Source organism: Psammomys obesus, unplaced genomic scaffold, assembly GCF_907164565.1.
Source record: "Psammomys obesus unplaced genomic scaffold, mPsaObe1.curated_primary_1811, whole genome shotgun sequence".
NCBI lineage: Eukaryota > Metazoa > Chordata > Mammalia > Rodentia > Muridae > Psammomys > Psammomys obesus.
The window spans coordinates 41298660-41318901 of record NW_026593286.1 but is presented as its reverse complement, the minus strand read 5'-3'; positions in this window follow the sequence as shown (position 1 = coordinate 41318901).

Here is a 20242-nt window from a genome sequence, read left to right as displayed (position 1 = left end):
TAATTTCATTAGCATGATATCAAATCTTCAGCTAGTGTCATGTTCCCAAACAGCACAAAAGTCTGCCTCCTAGTTGCACACAACTCCGGGATGAACAGAGTGACCTAATCACCACAGAAACAGTGTGCTCGTGTGTGCTTCTGAAATTTATGTTTGGAAACATCTATTTCCACTTCTTCATAAGCGATGCTTCCATTTTCTTTATTCTGATATTCATCAGTTCCCCAATTGTCAAAATTAAGGCTTCTCCCCAGTCGATTTCACCACTCCAGGCTACATGAAGCATTGGCACTTTGCTTCAAGACAGGAGGTAACAGGATAAATATGGTGCTAGCTCTTTCTCCTCATCAGATATGTGGAAGCTGGGAGCGTTGAAATGGATGGTGTGGGTGACGGAATTTCACAAAAGCGCCTACACAAAGCCCTGCCCTTCAGAGGGCAAGAAACACACCATCTTGCCTCATTGTAAAGCAGTCCACAACCTTCCCCAGTTTTTCAGGGCAGGCTTCTGCACGCTCTGATTTTCACCTAAATCTGATGGGTGTGATGAAATTTTTAGAAAGGTGATTTAATTTCTAGGCAGCGAGAGGAAAACAACAAAGGCGGGAACTGAGGCCATGGCTGTCAATATCTCTATGTTTTCTGAAGGAATAATGTGAGGATAAAGAGCCTGTGCATACTCACACAGACACTGAAGGTCACTACATTAACAGTATAAATTCTGCCGTGGGGCTTGGCAATGAGAGGCTCAGGGCAGGGGAAGTCAGCGACCTCCCTCCGGATCTTGCTGTGTGAGGACCAAGCTGCACCTTTTCGTCTCAAGCCAGAGCTGACCTCTACTGAGACTGTTGGGAATGTATGTACACGCTGGGCTCACCCGTTTATACGTGATCACGGGCTTTGTTTGTTTTTGTTTCATTTTATTTTACTGGCGAGCCGGAGCACGTAGCTAAAGTGAGACTCTGACTTTCAAAATTGTAGCTTGACGTTTTGCAAACTTAGAATCACTTCTCACTACAGTGTGGGGTATATCTTGGCATCCGTCTATGCAGCACATTGTTCCTTATACCCAAGAACCACCAATCCTCCTTCACTGATTTCTATTGTCTTCTTGTACTCATATTTCTTTTCTTTTATATGCAAACATTAACATCACCATTTGAGCTAGATTACAGCGTATAAACTAACACCACTAAAACTGTTCTGCAACAGTTTTATCATCCCAAGGAGGTTCCCACATTCACCCAACAGCCACTGTTCAAGACTCTCCTCCCTACTTCGTAGCAGCTAGCCTCTGCTTCGCCTCCCACCCCTCCGTCTTTGCCTACTGCTGGTGTTTCATATAAACAGAAAAATGCAGAATGTGTTCTTTGGATCTGGTTCTTTCGTGTAGTGTAGTGTCCTGTGAGGATCATGTGTTCTGTCTGTATTTAGAGTAGGAAGCCATTCCTATTGAACTGGAGCTCAAGCTGATCAATAAGCTGGATATACACCGAAACATTCAAATATTATTCACAAATCACTAAGGAGCTGATTAAAGGTAGTAGACACCTTTAATCCCAGCAGAGGCAGATGAATGAATCTCTGTGGGTTCGAGGCCAGCCTGCTCTGCATAGCGAGTTACAGGGCGTCCAAGTTTACATAGTGAGACTTGTTTCAAATTTAAAAAAAAAGTTAATGAAGAACTGGAGCGATGGCTTGGCAGTTAACAATGCCTGGTGGTCTTCTAGAGGACCTGAGTTCAGTTCTCAGTACCCATGTCAGCTCACAGATACCTGTAATTCTAGTTCTAGGGACTCCAATGTCCTCTTCCGGCCTTCTCTGGCACCCGCACATACGTGGGGTGAAGCCACACTAAACTAAAAAATAAAAATAAAAATAAAACCTAAAGAACCATTAGTGAAAAGTAAAGAGATTCATTTTTCTACAAGCAACCTCCTGGGAAAGACCACAGCTCAGCATTACCTACACCAGAGTTGAATTTTAAACTTTTTTAGGACTTGTGGTAAGGAGGTGTCTACACTGCCAGCATCACACTCAAGTGTGACATAATGGATGGAGCCGGCACTATCAGTTACTAGAGCAACTACAAGTCAAGCATTTGAACCTGGCTTGTGATTTCTCTTGTTTTGCCTCGCCCCTTAAATTGTTTATTCCTCAGTTATTTCCTGAAGACCCTAACCCTGATTTTTTAAAATTAATTCCAAATTTTAGAACCTAAGATATTTGGGAAGTAAGGAACTTTGAAACTAAGGAGACACCTAACTTGATTGTAAAAATGAATTAACTTTTGGTTAAAAAGCTGAAAAACAGTGTTTCCTAAACCAGATATGGTGGTGCATGCCTGTAATCCCAGCACTTCTAGAGGCAGAGGCAGGCAGATCCCTGTGAGTTCAAGGCCAGCCTGGTCTACAAAGCAAGTTCGGAACAGCCAAACAGAGAAACCCTGTCTTGAAAAACAAACAAAAGAGCATTTTCTGTCCCTTGAAGTCATCCCATGTTGAAAGTGGAAATATGGTTCTCAGACTCCAAAGTACCTGAGACTGTCTATGCTCTTTGTGAAACTAAAATCTTCTAGACACTGGTCCATTCTAGATACTCGGGCTCATTCTGGAATGCTATTGGAAATGTGTACTTACAGTTTTTTTTTAATTTTTCCATCTTTTAAAATTTTTATTAATTACAGTTATTTTCACTTTGTATCTCACCTGTAGCCCCTCCCTTCTCCCCTCCCAATCCCGTCCTCCCTCCCTCTTCTCCACCCATGCCCCTCCCCCAGTCCACTGATAGAGGAGGTCCTCCTCCCCTTCCTTCTGATCCTAGTCTATCAGGTCTCAATTTCATGTGGTATAAAGTGCATTCTGACCTAACCTCTCTGTACCCCTGTCACCCTCTTTCTCCCTACAAGACTCTTCACCACATTCATTTGGGGCTGTTTGCTCTCCTTTGCTGATTTGAGGATCCACTGAGTGTAACATTCATTTGGGGCTGTTTGCTTTCCTTTGCTGATTTGGGGATCCACTGAGTGTAACAGGGTCACTGCATGCCCATGGCTTCGGAACAGTTCCCTAGAACTTGGTGAGCTCCTCAGTGAGTGCACAACTGAGCATGCTCCAAAATCCATCAGTGTCCAATAGTTCACACGGAGAAGTAGGACCCTCTGAGCAATCTACTCAGTCCACAACTGGCTGGCAATAGGCCCAGTCTGCTGTGGGCCCATTGCAGGCAGCCACAGCTGCTGTAAGGTCATGACTTCATTGGCTGTGCATTTTCAGAGGACAACGTTTCACAACCCTAACTTCTGGCTCTTGCATTCCTTCTACCCTCTCTTCTGAGACCCTCCTACTTTTCTGCAATGAATGAATATGTGAATCTGTTCAAAGTGCTAAGGATAAATGATGACACTCACTTCTCCTACAGCTTGGGGATCATTAAGAAAGAAGTTTTGGCTTCTTTGTCAAAAATCAGGTGGCCATAAATATGCAGGTTTATTTCTGGGTCTTCTATTCAATTCCTTTGAGCCACCAGTTGGTTTCTCTGCCAGGACCATGCAGTTTTTACTACTATTGCTCTATAGTACAGCTTGAGATCAGGGATGAAGATACCTCCAGAAGATCTTTTACTGTAGAGGATTGTTTTAGCGATTCTGGGTTTCTTGTGGTATATATTCACTTATAAGTGGATATTAGACATATGATATAGGATAATCATTCTAAAATCTGTACACCTAATCAAGAAGGAAGACCCTATAAGACGATCAATCTTCATTCAGCAAGGCAAACGGGAGGAACATCGGAAGACGGAGAAAACAGGCAAAGGAGCCTACCACAAAGGGCCTCTGAAAGACTCGACTCTACAGGATATCAGAACAGAGGCTGATAAACTTTGGGCAGAAGGCAGGGAATCTTATGAAAGAAAGTGGAGATAGAAAGACCTGGAGGGAACGGGAGCTCCACAAGAGAAAACAAAACAAAACAAAACAGCAAATCTGGGCACAGGGGTCTTTTCTGAGACTGATACTTCGACCAAGAACCATGCATGGAGATAACCTAGAACCCTTGCACAGATGTAGCCCATGGCAGCTCAGTGTTCAAGTGAGGTCCCTAGTAAGGGGAATAGGGGCTGCCTCTGACATGAACTCAGTGGCCTGCACTTTGATGACCTCCCTCTGAAAGGGGTAGAGACACAGAGGAAGACAATACAGACAACTCTGATGAGACCTGATAGACTAGGATCAGAGGGAAGGGAAGGAGGACCTCCCCATCAGTGGACTTGGGGGAGAGGCATGAGTGGAGAAGAAGGAGGGAGGGTAGGACTGGGAGGGGGCTACAGTTGGGATAGGTGAATAAAATGTAATTAATAAAAAATAAATTAATTTTAAAAATAAAGAAAAGAAAGAAGGAGCAATTCCTATAATGAAATAGTGTTTTCTGAACACAGCAGGGCAGCTGCACATATGAACTGACAACAGGTGTAACACACGCACAAGACATGTTCATGCTCAAGCCAGAACCGCGGAACCTCAGTAGGAAGCGGAGCCCCACCCCCGGCTGCCCAGTTGTTGGCAAGTGACCACCGCTAGGAGTTGATCTTCTACAGAGCTGCTGTTCCTGAGAAACAACCATCGTCCGCTAGATGGCGCTGCATCTAGTCACTTTACTGGATACTAAGTGGACTCCATGGGTTTTGAGAGAAGAGACAGAAAATACTGGTAGTGGAGACAAGGACAGGTTGTTGGAAGAAAACGGTGGGTGATCTTGATGAAACGATATTATAAATATGCATGATTCTCAGTCAGTAAAATGGAAATTTTAAGAAAAGAGAAAAAGTGTGAGTTAAATGCTCAGCCCCGAATAGGACATTTGTGCTGTTAATAAGCGTTCTCAGTGGCTTCAAACGCTAGTGTGCGCCTGAGTCATCGTGAAGACTTGTGAAAATCAGGCTGCCAGACTCAATCCTCAAGAGTTTCGGATTCGGTTGGTCTAGTCTAGAGGGGAGCCTCAGAATTTTCCTTACAAGACTCCTGGTGACCTGGATGATACTGGTGGGACCGCACTGCATTGATTCTAAGGTGGCGGTGCCTGGGCCACACACACTGGACCGTCCACTATAGCAGACCAGGTCACACGCCTCTCCATCTGTCCCTCACTAATCTTCAACAATTTCCACAGTTTTAATAGAATAATGCTTTAATGTAAAAGTCAATAAAGAACTGGGTGCTGTGAGCCAAGCCTGAAATCACAGCTGGAAGGTAGATTACGCAAAAGTAACCATAACTTTGAGGCCAGCCCGGCTTCGTGACAAGTTCAAGGCTAGGCAGGGCTACATAATGAGACCTTGCTTCAAAAAGCCTAGAAGTAAAGAGTAAAAGTAAAAAATAAGGGGCTGGAAAGATGGCTCAGGGGTTAAGAGTGCTGGCTACTCTTCCAGAGGACCCAGGTTCTATTTCCTGTATCCACAAGGCTTCTTACAACACTCTGAAACTCCAGTGACAGGGCACTGCACATACGCGGTGCAGACATACATGCAGGCAAAACACCTACACACATAAAATAAGATGTTTTTAAAAATAAAAAAGTAAATGTTAAGGACCTAAAACCAATGTATTAAAATATTTTTAAAATAGTATTGTCATTTCTTATTACTATAAAATCTTATTTAAAATCTATGGTTAGAACATAGAAAATAAACATCTAAACTTGCCTGTAGTGTTTTAAAACTTAAAATCATAACTTATTCATGAAAATAGAACATTATGTATACTTATGCAGTTATTTCTTCTGGCTTTCTCTTGTACATGTTTAGAAGTTTATTGTTTAAACAATGTGAAAACAATACACGAGAAGCGCCTGAAAATTATTGTTTAGTGGCTTGTAACTAATAACTAATTAAAAAACTAATTCAGGGGTACAGCCTGCTGGATGTTCCTGATACTGCAAAGGGGAAAAGTCAAGCAGTTATCATTTACTAGTTTTATGAACAGTCCTTAAGTACTTCTTAAAAGCATCCTGACCATGCTTGTAAACAAGGAACATCATAAAATTTGAAGAGTTCAAGATTTCCCTAGCTCTGTGGCCTTCCTTGTTACGAGATTTTTAGACAAGTCTTGAGTAGAGAAAAGTTCAATTATTATTTTATTGTTGTTGTGTGTGTGCAGATGCCTGCCGTGGCGCACGTGTAGAAATACGAAGACAAGCACATTAGCACATCTGTGGATTGGGTCTCACCTCCCACCTGTCTCCTGTGTTCCAGTCTTCAGACTCAGGTCAGTGGCTTGCCCTCGAGCAACCTTTACCCACTCAGTCCTCTCACTGGCCCTTGGGTAGAAAATTGTGAGAGAAATGTTAAGGAATGAATCGTTTTCCGAGCCTGGTGTGGTGGTGTGCACACCTTTAATCCCAGCACTCGGAGGGCAGAGCAGGTGAATTGCTGTGCGTTCGAGGCCAGCCTGGTCTCCAAAGTGAGTCCAGGACAGCCGATGCTACACAGAGAAATCCTGCCTGAAAAAAAAAAAAAAAGGAGAAGAATTTTCTGTCTCCTCAAATCATGATGATCCATATTGTTCACAAACAGTGTGCCTAAGACTCACTGTGATGTTTGTAAAATATAGTCTCATAGATCTGGAGGTTATAAAGGCTTGATTTCACATATAAAAACTCAGATTTCACATCCTCCTCTATATAACGGACTAGCACCATAATTTAGAACATTATTTCAATTCCCAGCACAATGCTGGGCTCATTGTAAGAACCTACAGATTTGCATATATACATACGTGTATATATCTGTGTATTGTAGGCATATGTGTGCATACTTCCAAATAAAAAGGACATCATTTTCTGGTCTGCCTATGTAACTTGTCCTAATGATTCTGCTTTGAAGAAAAATGTATCAGGACATGAATGGACTTTGTGTTAACGCTTCTCTGCATTTTTTTGTCTTTTGATAGTTCATGCTCCTATGAATTGAGAAAGAGGGCACTAGGAGGGCCATATAATTTTTGTAGAGGTTAAATACTGAAGTGAAGTAATCCCAGCTGCATAACTTACTATAAGACAAAACTATTCTCAGTGTCCACAGACAATTAATCCCTTGGTTTAGATTTTTCACCAAATCTACTCTATTTAGGATTCTTCTACCTCGCTTCCACCCATTGCCTGGGGGTAGGGAAGAAGGTTATTAGGTAAAGGGGGTTGTAGAACTTTTTAGAAGTAGTCGACTCTTTGTTGTCCGGACACCAGCAGTCCAGTCTAAATACCAACACCAAACAGTAACACCAATCAGCACGATTCAGCAGATCAGGACAAGCCGGTGAAAGCCACGTGACTCAGTTGGATTGCCCTGAGAGGGTAGCTGGAATGCTTCTTTCTGCAAAGTCAAGTGTGAAGCAGGAAGATCAGTGCAGTGATGTTGATCCAAAAAGTGATGTCTCACTGTCCGTGGGCCTCTATCTATCTCCTCTCCTCAGAGTCCACCCACAGATGTTCTCAGCTGACTAGAGTCATGCCCCTCGCACATGAGCGCTCACAGCAAAACATCGCGTGCCCTCTCTAGCAACTGAGTCTTCAAGGAAACCAGAAACTTCCACTTTACCTTGGTGTTGTGGGAAAAGACTTATTAACTAATTCTTACACATAAGAAACAACAGGAAATGAGATCAAATTAATGTTAAAGCCCCAAAACTCTGCCACCTCCAGACACCAGCTATGCTTAGACAGTCTTATCTGGAGTTCCTGCCCCTCCCCAGTTCACTGGTGTTCTACCGAGGGTCCACATGGGTTTCATTTGTACTTAGGGACAGGTCCACTTGTCTTCTGTCCTAGCCTTCCAACCAGTTAGCCAGACTCAGGGTTCAGTGATTGACATCTATCCTCAGAAGCCTGCAATAAGACAAACATTCCGATGAAAGGCAATAGTCAAACAGTATAGGAAAATGGCTTGTGGTGAAGAATAAATAGAATCAAGTAGAATACCCAATAGTCAGTGGGAAATGGGCATGGAATACCAACTAAAGAAAATACGGTGCATTTTCACAATAGAATACTACTCAGCTATTAAAAACAAGGGCATCTTGAAATTTGCAAGAAAATGGATGGAACTAGAAAAAAATATTCCTGAGTGAAGTAATCCAAACCGAAAAAAGACAAGCATGGTACGTACTCACTTATTAGTGGATATTAGCCACAAAGTACAGGATAACCATGCTATAATCCACAGACCTGAAGAAGCTAACTTACAAGGAGGAGCCAAGGAAGGATGCTTGAATCTCACTCAGAAACAGAAATAAAATAGGCATTGATGGTGGATGGAGGAAACTGGGTAGGAGAGGGGTATGGGGAGGGGAACAAGAGTGGAGATTAGAAGTAAGGAGAGGGGTGGGGGAAGAGAGGGCCAGGTGAGAGAATAAAAATCAGGGAGAGGGGCATCTCTGGCAAGTGGCAGAGACCTGGGGTATGGGAAACCTCAGGACATATATGGGGTCACCCTGGCAGCGGGAGATAAGGAGCCTGAAGTGACCCCCTCCTGTAGTGTAGTCCGGCAGGACTGCCAGTGGAGAGGTAAGGACACCAGCCCCCCACAGAAACTTTCACCCAAAACTTCATGCCTACAAGATGTTCAGGGACAAAGATAGAGCAAAGATTGAGGGAATAGCCATCAAAAAGACTGGCTCTACTTGAGAGCCATCCCATGGGAGAGAACCAATTCCTGACACTCTGCTATTACTCTCTGTTACTCTGCTATTCTTACAGATATCACTATGCTTTTCTTATAGCCTAGCATAACTCTTCTCAGAGGCTTCACCCAGCAGCTGATGGAAACAGAAGGAGAGACCCACAGCCAAATATTAGACAGAGCTCAGGGAGTCCTATGGAAGAGTTGGGGGAATGATAGAGGGAGCCAGGGGGGTCAAGGACTCCACAATACCTACAGAGTCAGCTAACCTGGATCCACGGGGGCTCACAGAGACTGAACCACCAACCAAAGAGCTACATGGGCTGGACCTAGGCTCCCTCTACATATGTAACAGATGTGCAGCTTGCTCTTCCTGTGGATCTCCCAACAGCTGGAGTGGGAGCCCTCTCTGACTCTGATGCCTCCCTTTGGGCCCTGTTCTCCTAACCGGGCTGCCTTGTCTGGCCTCAGTGGGAGAAGATGCACCCAGTTCTTCAGCAACCTAACATGCCACAGGGAATTGCTACCCGTGGGGGCCTCCCACTTCCCCGAGGAGGAGAGGGGAGAAGGTGGGGAAGAGGTGTGCAAGGGGAGGAATGGAAAGAGAGAAGAGGGGATTGCAATCAGGGTGTAAAATGAATACATAAATTTTAAAACATGTTCTGATTAAAAACATGGTTAAATGGTGTAGAAAAGTGGCTTGTGGTGAATAACAGAATAGAATCAAGTAGAATATCCAATGGTCAGTGGAAATGCTCATGGAATATCGGCTCTGATTGGTGGCAGGGTGGGTGAGCAGCATGTCAGGTTAAAGGTCCCCTGTGCGTGCCACTGTCTCAGACTGCAGCGACATAACATGCACCTTTTGCAGTAGAAGACCATTACTGAAAGTTGAAGTATCCCATTTCTTCACCTGCTGCCACCATTCAAAGCACTGCATGGCCATCTGCTGAAGCCTGGTGACTCCACAGTAGAAATTTGGGGGAGTTCCAGTCCAGATGTGCATAGGAAAAATGAAACACGCTTTTGGGTGCTTTTAGGCTCCCTGTCAGTCTTGTATGTCAGGTTATCAAAATCACACTCCATCAACATTCTTACAATAGAGTTGTGCTGCAGCTTGAATGAGGCTCAGGTGAAGGGGAAAACAATTAGGACTTAATGTATTGAACAATGACTAAAGGAGTGAGATGGGTCCCACTCATGGTCGAATGTTAGGTAATAACACCAAGAAGAGAGACCTTTTTTTTTTTTCCTCTTTTTTCTTTCTCTCTCTTCCTTTGAGCAACGCTCCATATTCATACAGTAATGTGGACTGATTAACACAGGTCTTTCTTGCACTTAACTATAATACATGATGGATTCTTCCCTTTTGCTGCCTCAGTAAAGTCTATAAGAGACAGACGGCATCACCTTCTCTTCCAGGACCAATGGTACAGTGTTGTTGACACGTGTTCATTTTTCCAGTTAGAACCCATGAGCGAAATACCATTAGTACTAGCACTGAGGAGCATCCTGGGAACTCATGAAGAGTGCTCTTCTAGAAGGGTTGATTTAAAAATTAATTTAATTAATTAATTTTAATCTGCTTAAAATGTTTTAAGAAATGCTCATCATTTTCTCCTGCTGTGAATCTTAGGTGCATACACTTCAAAACCAGAGCTCTGTGAAGAGCAGGTGTGACGCAGAGGCACAGGGCGTGGCGTCATGCGGTTTCCACAGTGCGGACAGCTTTCTCAGCTGCACTGAGAACTAGGGAATGTGCCATGTTCTTCCAATGCCATCTAGTGGAGGACTCAAGTGATTTGCATCTGCGTTTGTACGGATAACCTGCCATCCCTCTTTCCAAACGCTTTCTCCCCCCAGGACTAAACACATGGCTTTATGTCTTCCAGATCGAAGATTTGGGGTTTAATCATATAAAGATGAAGAATCAAGTTTGGCAACCTAAAAAACACTTATTAAAACTTTAGTAAACTACACAAAAAGAAAAGGAGACGAACGTGTACATTTATAGACCTGCGTGGCAGTCGGGCCGGATCCTGCAGAGGAACTCCCAGTATGACGTCATGCACCGTGTGGACACAGAGCAGCTCTTGCTTACACATGTGCCGTCTTATCCCGCTTGAGCCGCTCTTTACCCCTCGATGGCTTCCTTGTACGCATGCGCCTGTCTGGCTGTCTGCCTCTTAAGAGCAGACATTTACCTTCTTCACCCAGCCGTTGGAGGAGGGCTGGGGCCAGGAAGATGACTGATTCGACCCGTTCTTCATGGAGGGTTTCCCTGGTGACCTACTCCCATCATCATATCTGGAATCAGATGGGCTGCCAAGCCTCATCTTTTTTTTTCACATCTTGCTGAAATAGTTTTGAGGGGAAAAAAAAAACCATAAGTTCTGCTATTCCCCAGAAGAAATCTGTTACAAAAGACAGTCTCCATGGGGACTGATTCTGGCTGTCCCACACTTGTCCATTCAAAAGGTAAACCAACTTCCCTCCGGCTGCTCGCTTCCAAGAAACTGAGAAAACTGGTCCCCCGGAGCGGTTCCCTTCTTTCCAACTTTTAATTCACAAAACATTACACTTAGTTAATGGTGTACTTCGAGTCACCAGTTTATAACACGTTAAAACCAAGAAGACAAACAATACACTAAAGCCGTGCTGAATGCCAGGGACAGTTTTATGAAAGTTATGCTCATTTCCAGCTCAGATCACTAAAGATGTGACAAAACACGAGGCCATCACCAATGTGATCATTCTATCATATGATGACACCTCCTGACTTATTCAAGAAAGGGCATTCTAGGGACAGAATTATGAAATTTAATATGAGAACTTCTTACATGCAGATTTCTGCCTTTCCTTACCTGGCTTATGCCCTTCTTTACATGAAGAAATGACCCTCTTCCGTGTACTGCCTGATCGTCTCTGCGAGGTTGCCCTGTCGGTGTGCCCTGAAGCTAAGCTCCAGCAGGATGAGCTAACCCCAACCCTAACTGCCTCCAGAGCACATTGTTCTTACATCTCTGTTTCTCCATTAGATCCTACCATAGCGTCCAGAGATTGTTGAGCAGAGATTGTTCGAGGCTCTTGGAGCTTCCTCCTGTGCAGACTTGCCCAGCACTCAGCAGCACGGCAGAATGCTACCAGAAAGCACCCTGCTTCATTGTTCCATTTTCACTGGGTCCTTGATTGGCCTGAAGGCTCCCTGAAGGGAAAGAGAGAGGGAGACAGAGACAGAGAGATTGAGAGACAGAGAGAGAGAGAGAGAGGGCAAGAACTCATATGTGTATACATGCCTGCTTTAAGACAGGGTGTTTCACTGTCCTGGGACTCTCCGAGTAGGTTACTTTGGCTTGTCACTACACCTCAGGGTCTGACTGGCTCTGCCTCCCCAGCCCTGGGATTACACACATGTGTCACCACACCCAGCTTTTTACATGGGTGCTAGGATTCGAGCCTGTGTTGTCAGCAAGCTCTTTGCATTCTGAGCCATCTCCGTAGCCTGTGTGTCTTAAAACACAGTCCTAGGAAACAGCTCTGGTTAGCTGAAAAAGAAAAGCTTGTTATCTTTGTGTATGTTTCACATCCACTCTTTGTCTATTGCTCCCTCTTTCCTGCATGCCATTTTATAGGGCATTGTGTTCTTAAGTCTTCATCCCTCAGCTTTGCTTGAGCCCCCATGGGAAGTAGCGTTCAGGGCAGAGTGAGGTGAGTAGACAGAACCTTTGCGGAGAGAGATACTGAAGCTGAGTGTCCCAGTGTGTCCACACTGGGAGAAGCAGAGAGGGAGCGGATGAGCAGGGCATGTCCCAGGAGTCACAAGGCATGCCACAGCCACACTCTATATCAAGGTGATCTTGCCACTGGCAGCACCTTCATCATTAGCACCATCCTTTCCCAGACACGGACAGACACGACACAGTCCTCGCCATCTGTCCCCTGCTGGGCAGACTAAAGAAAGAACAGTGCCTTTGAAGGTTAAAGTTGCTATTTTTTCATGATTGTGAGTTTCACTTTATCAAGCTGTCCATTGTTCAGATGAAAAGAATATACGGCTCAATGTGTGCTGTGCCCTTGAGATCTGTCGAGCACAGTTAGCTCACAGCTGATGAATGATGTGGCCCAAATCCCACTGTTGAGACTTGTGTGGGAGAACCACAGGCAAGGGAGACAGGTTTAGTGTCCTGGACCAAATCTTAGAAAATGGCAGCTCTGTATTTTCAGTGAACCGAAGCCACAAACTTTCCGCTTTCTCTCTCCTATCAATTATCTGTCTTGCTGGTTTGGGAGGGGGGGGCAAATTCTTTAGAAACATATCTAATAGCTTCTCTTTCCACCATCCCATTGCCACCAATCTAACCAAAACCATTATCATTCAAATAAGAACCAGGGCAACAGCTTCTGACCTGGTCTCCCTGGTCAGCCTCAGGCTGTTCTCCAGACAGCAGTCAAAATGGCCTTGGCAAACCAAAGTCGCATATCACTTAAACTCATAGCAGCTACTGTTAAGAAGGAGAGACCCAACTTTAAGTCAGATAAATTCTATTTCTTGCTCACCTAAGAGTATCACACAGGGGTTCCTGACCGATGTCTGGTTAGGACAGGGCAAAGGCCAATAATCTCAACTGATAGAGCCAGCAGGCAGCTTACACCAGGCCTGTAAATGAAGCAAAGCCCATCTTACCTTTTGATCCTTCTGCCAAAATGACCTGCAAGCCCTTCCTGCTCACACTCAGATGGCAAGAACTCCTCCACAGTCTCCCTGGAGGAAAGGGGAGTGAGCAGCTACTGCGCTGCACAGTGCTGCGGCATACCACAGCTATAGCTCCCCAGCAGCGGCTGCCATCTGGCAGGCCTGGCACTGTCTGCTTATGGTACCCACAAGCTTCCAACCCGACCAAAACACTCAGCCTCTGGGTCCTGTGAACCTCCCATCTCTCTGCTCTCATTGTTCTCCAACATTCCTGGCCTCATCCTTCCTAGGTCCCTCACTAGTTATTAGTCTCTGACTGATATTCCTTCATGAGGTCTCTATGTAACCACTTGCTTTTCATAGGTTAAGATGACAAGAGGTAGAAACTAGGAAGCTGTATCTAAACCAGTGACTCTGTTGCCAATAGTCAATGGCCCCATGCTTAGAGCTGCAAGAGACACCAAGCATCTGGTATAACCTTGGGCAATGTTCCTTCTCTAAGGATCAGTTTCCTCATGAAATAGAGATACATGTAGCCACTTCATATGGCTGATGCCACTGCTTGAGATCAAGTCCTGAGGGACTGACATGGAGTAAGGTGAACAGGTGACTGCCACCGAAGCACCTGCAACTTTAGATAAAACAGGGTGACAATGGCCAAAAGTAGATACGAGCAAGAGAGTCCTCACCAGGGCGGTGATGTGTCTTCCATATGGCTCGGCCATACTTCATAGGGTTGTGGGGCTGTCACAGCGTGAGGCAAGGGCAGTGGCGTGTCGGGTGGGCGGCTTGAGATCCATGCTGTAGCTACTCTGAGCAGCAACGGAAGGTCCAGTTAAATCAGGAGCCTCAGGAACCTGCCCCAGAACTCCTAGGGAAAGAGGATCCCATTGTACAGAGAAGTGAATAGGGGACAGACAACAGAGAAAAGCCACACAGCAAGGTTGTCACCATGAAAGCAGAAAGAGAAGGGCGATCTGAAAGAAAAGATGAATAGTCTCAATAAGAAGATCTACTGTCATGGGTCGCCATTCTTAGGATCATGCCCAGGAGAGAGGCAGAAGCATTCCATTACTCAGAAGACAATAACCGAACAGAATCCTCAAACAGATGTTTCTCTTAGAGCCAGAGTTCACTGGCAACACTTGGAAGAGAGAGCTGGTAGCACCAAGGGGTATTTTCCCAAGACAAAGTTCACAACTATCCTTTGAATTTTCCATGAAGTTTGCAGGAATCTCGTTCAAGGTGGCTGTTTCTGGCAACATGGGGCTTCAGGAAGTGGAGCAAAGGTGGTTAGGGGCACAGTCTGAGGTGGTTAAAAGTGGATGAGTCTGTACTTATGTGTGTGTCCAGGGATCACAAATGTGAAAGAGAGACATGAAGGAACAAGGAGAACGAGCCATAGCAGTGGGGAGAGCTGGGTTTGCCTGCGTAGATTGTGGCTTGCTACACTGTGCACATGGACCCTTTCTCTCTCACACTTCTGCTTATTCTTCACACCTCTTGTACTTTACACTGACTCCTGACCTCATTTGAATATAGTTTCTGTTCCGTGTAGACATAGCAGAGTATGGTTTTGTGGGAGCTGGACCTTATATTGTTGAGTTGATAATTTTAGGAAAAGAGCATAAAAATGTAAGGATAAAATTAGGTTCAAAAATATTAACTAAGGCTAAGAAACGGATTAAGGGTGTTAGCAGAGCCTTGGAAATCAGGAACTTTTCTTCTAACATGTCTTCAGACAATTTACCAGAAATACTTGCCTAGAATGCAGCCTTCTTACTCTGCCCATTTAAAACATTCTCTAGCTCCCCTGCTGCTCTCAAGATAAGAAACTGACTTGAAGCTCTAGCTCAGTACTCTACCCCTTCCTAGAGCAAGTTCTCGGGTATCTTCGGTGCTCTCCATTGGCTCCCAGGTAAGAAAACTAGGAAAAATCGCTGCCATATGCCCTCCCTTCTACGGGTTCGTATCAAGCTACTGTATCTTTTCCTTCAACATGCCACTGACTGGAGAATAGGGCAAGCAGACACTAAGGTGCAGGGAAAGTCCTAGAGAAGGTAGTAATCCTGGGCCACGGGACCTTAGGCTGGCTAGCAGAGGTGAAGTCCTGGAAATGTTGTAAAATATGTTTCTTATCCTGGTAAGTATTACCAAAGTGCACGTGGTGCCTCAGGGAAGACCCTGCTCTCGGGGCTTTCTTCCAGTGCTCCCTACAGACACGCTTTCCTCAGCTCTGCCTTGTGTCCCGGGAAAATGTGCAAGATAGATGCCCGTGGCTGACTTCAGCCACTGCGAGGCACCAGCAGGAGAGTTTCTTCTGCTGGCTCTCTGGCGTTGGCTGTGAGCTCTCCTTTCAGTCCTCTCCATAGAGCACCATCACCAGCATCTCGATACAGATTTCCTTGATCTTCAAGACTTGGAGCTAGCGATGACTCCCCAGCGGTCCTCCTGATCTAAGCGGTCAGGGAATCAAGGGCGTGTGCCAATGCATATGTTTCTATAAGTGCCTAAAAAAAAGTCAGCGTGGACTCTTAGGCTCTGAAACGCTTATCCTTAATGAATACCCTGTATCACTTCTTTGCGTGTACCCGTGAGTGGTAGATTGTGCATGCCACAGTATGTCTGTGGAGATCAGAGGACAATGTGCAGGGACTGGTTCTCTCCTTCTACCATGTAGGTCCTGGACACTGAACTTGGGTTCCCAGGCCTGGCAGCAATCACCTTTACACAAGAGCCACTTCCCAGGCCCTTGTAACTAATTTTATAGTTATAATGTTATAATCTTTATCTAAGATGTGGGACTGTACTGTTTTCTATTGGGAAAATATTTGTTAACTATTTGCTAAACTCTTCTCAGAGTCCTCAGGTTGAATACTCATTGAGTTTCTGCCTTCACATTAACTTATTTTTAATTGGGAATATGTAAGAGGGTGCATATGTTGGTGTTGGGGACCACAGAGTCCAGCAGATGGTGTCAGAACTCCTGGAAATGATTTATAGGCAGTTGTGAATTGTCCAGTGTGGGTACTAAGAACCAAACTTGAGTCCTTGGCAAGAGCAGTAAGTACTCTTAACCTTTGTGCCATCTCTTTGGTCCTTTGGAGTTAAACTTCACAGAATAACTGACGAGAAGAAAGACCTTCAGAGACCCTTGCTCAAGGTCCCCAAATAAATAATAAATGCAGAAAAATCAAAACCCTTAGATGATGTTGAACATATTGTGACAAACGGGTGGTCACAAGTATGTCTGGTTATTTTCCATCTTGGAAGGTGGTGTTAACTGGTACGGAGCCTTCAAATAAAGAATGGAGAACATAGCAGCATATGTGTGGAGGCCCAGGTCCATAGTAACAACTCACAGGCTTTGTACAAGAGCATCTCCTATGAGGAAGCCCAGGTATTGGACATTGTCTACTCAAATGCCCTCAGGATGTGGCTTTACCAGAACCTATTTTGCTACCAAAACCTGTTGAGCAATATTTCCTCTAACTTGCTTTCTTCTAAGCATGTACCAGCAGGTGTTATAATTTTCCTCCCTGTGGTAGATATGCAGACACCTAAACATAGCTGCCAAGCCACCTCAGCTCTACCTATAGAGGCACTGTCGGCGTATTGCTCATGGCCCCAGTGTCTCCAATGACCTGGTTGATGTCCCAGAACGGACATTAAACTCCAGCTGGATCCTTGCTTGATGAAACCATACGGTCCTTAGCTGGGTTTGCCTCATCATTCCTCCCTCACTCTTCAAAAAAAAAAATCTCTGTCTTACTTCTGGGACACATTTAAAATTAATCTGTTCTCTTCACACCCCTAGCTGCTACCTCCTGTAAAGCAGGCTAAAATTATCCTCCCTTCTCACATCACTTCCTGTTGCAGATGCCTCTTTCATGCTCCCTGTGGTTTTTTTCATCAGATTCCAGCTTCTTGATGTGTTCCTGTCTGACCCCGACGATTGTTTTTCTGGCTCCCTGGCACTTGTTCTCCCTTCTCTGCTGCTTTGTGCCTGCCGCCTTTACTGACACTACTACTGATCTCACACCGAACTTTGAAATATCCCCCCTTCTTTATCCTTTCCTCAATTAGAAATTCCCTTTATGTAACCACCTCATGTTTAAAATTTGTAAAAAACGCTGTGCAAATGATCTTTCCTCCTTCCTCACCCTTGAACACCCCATTATGGTGCTCCAACCGCATTTTTTACATTCGTGCACACACCCCTTTATAGTGCTTTAATAAAACATATTTTGGGAAATTTAGATGCGATTACCATATTTATTTATATCTTTGATGACATTTTCTTAGTTAAATACTGGTGTCAAGAACAAGTTGTTAGAACCCAAATTGTGTCATATAATGAATCATGATGGAATGTGGAGCCCTTCACATAAATGGCACAGCACTTTGGAGTAGCATGGAAATACTACCCAAACTCATAGTTGCTGACTGTCATTCCACTAAGAGATGAGTCATATCAGTCATTCGGATTAGCTATACACTTCCTCTGCCTTGGAGGGCTGAAACACGATGGAGCTGTGCTGGAAACTCCCCCATGTCTCCAGATGTGTTGAAGGATAGGGCTAAACACTTAACTCTGGGCATTCGAGTCCATGCCATCTGTGCACACCTTTGGACACCAACCAAGTCTGTAAAAACATTCAAAATAGAGATACTTAGACTGATACATAAAGTCACAGTGTGTGTCTAGCCAAGTCTGTAAAAACATTCAAGTAGAGAGACACAGACTAATACATAAAGTCACATTGTATATCTACCAGAGCTCCTCCAGGTGGAAAAACCCAGCATTTTTATTGCATGAGCTCAAAGTCCTCTGTAGATATTATCTTTATAATTCTCCTAACCAGAAGGGATTGATTAACACTGCATGTTTTTCAAGAACAGGCTTTAAGGGAGCCAGCAGACCCATATGCCTAGGGTCATTTCTCTTTGACAGGTGGATGGCCTGTCTGACGTCAAGGTCACACTTTAAGGTTCTGACATGCTAAGAAAAGAATCCCAGTTTAATGATCCACCCACAAGATCTGGCTGATTTCCACATGTACAAAGTCAACCCCAAGACACTAAGACTGTCTATACAACCTGGACTGGTCCAGTAAAACACTTTCTGAAGAAAGGATCAGGCACAGGACAGGAATATGAGCGTTACCCACAGGAACAGGAATAGGAATGGTAATGACCCCTCAGGTCACACTGTCCTCGTCACACTGAAGAATGTGTTGGCCAGCTATAAAGGATTTGTTACCTGTGTCAACCTGTCTCTCAGCTCCTGCTTGACACACTGGCCTCTTTCAACTGTGCTAACAGGCAGTTACTTACGTTGCTCTGCATCCTTTCCTGGAATTCAAAAAAAGTAAAAGCACTCCCTGAGTTTGCATTAATAGTCCTCTTTCATTCCACAAATCAATGGTGCGTGTCAAGAACCTTGTAGGCTGTAGCCAGTGCAAACCACCTTCCCATTCTATACCAACCGTGTACCTTGGGAAGCGCCTTCCGACAGAAAACCCTATTCTGAGGAGATTTTTCTCTTTAGAGTCATTTAACTGACACTTTTCCAGTTTTCCATGTCTGCCAGCGTTATGATCTTCCCTCCTCCCTACTGTCCCCCATCCCCTCTTTCTCTCTTTCCTTCTTCCCTTTTTTGTTTGTTTTCTCATATATGTCTTAGAAATATCCCACCTGGCTTGACTTTTATTCCCTCTGCTCTAGAACAGGGCTTCTTAAGATGAGTTTTTCCCACTTACAATCTCTTCCTGCTCAACCTTTTTTACACAACTTTGAGTCTTTACATACATAAAAAGGTATTCAAATTAAATATTTATTGAACTAAATCATAAATAAATTTACCTGTAAACAAATCATTGGAATACACGATAAAAGAAAATTTACACACTAACGAGATGGTGTACTTGTTTCTTTTTACACAAAGAACTAGATCTTGGCTTAATAGTTGATACTGAAGGACTTAGAGCATCTTCAGTGGTTTTCAGAGTTGATCAATATTGCGATCTTTGAATTCAGCACTGAATGCTACTTTATGTAAATATGAATTACGGTGGTAAAGTATGCTAAGCACCACTGTAGAGATTACTGTAAATTCTGTCCTAATCCCAAGCTAAAATTCACTTTATAACTTTTTCTATAAAACTCAAGTACAGAGTTTTGTTTTGTTTTGCTTTTTGATATAGGGTGTCTCTATGTAGTCTTGGCTGTTCTGGACTTGCTTTGTAGACCAGGCTGGCCTCAAACTCATGATATCTGCCTGCCTCTGCCTTCCTGAGTGCTGGGATTATAGGTTTGCACCACCATACCAGGCTACATATTTTAAAAATTCGAACATTTTAACACAATGCCACATGAATATATGCCAATTTGCTATATGCTAAAAAATAACAACTACGAAATGTTAGAAGTGTTTGTTTTTCATAATTAATCCACAATGTTCTGTAAGAACAGAAAACTCTTATATACGTAATAAAACACTATAACCAATAGCATATCATAGTCTCTGATCTGAGCTGAGCTGTATCAGGCAACATTCATTGATATTGGCATGCACCATGCAAGCAAACATCCAGATCATATATTCAGGGCCATGGCTACTGCCAAGGTGAGTCTTGCCACCTAGGTGAGTGCTACCAGACACATGTGCCATTCACTGCTCCTTTGACAAGTTCCTCCTCCTCCTACTTCTCCTCCTCCTCCTGCTTTTCCTGCTTCTCCTCCCCTTCTCCTTCTCCTCCTGCTTCTCCTCCTCCTGCTGCTGCTTCTCCCCTTCTCCTCCTTCTCCTTTTCCTCCTGCTTCCCCTCTTCTTCCTCCTCCTCCTGATCCTTCTCCTCCTTCTGCTTCTCCTCCTT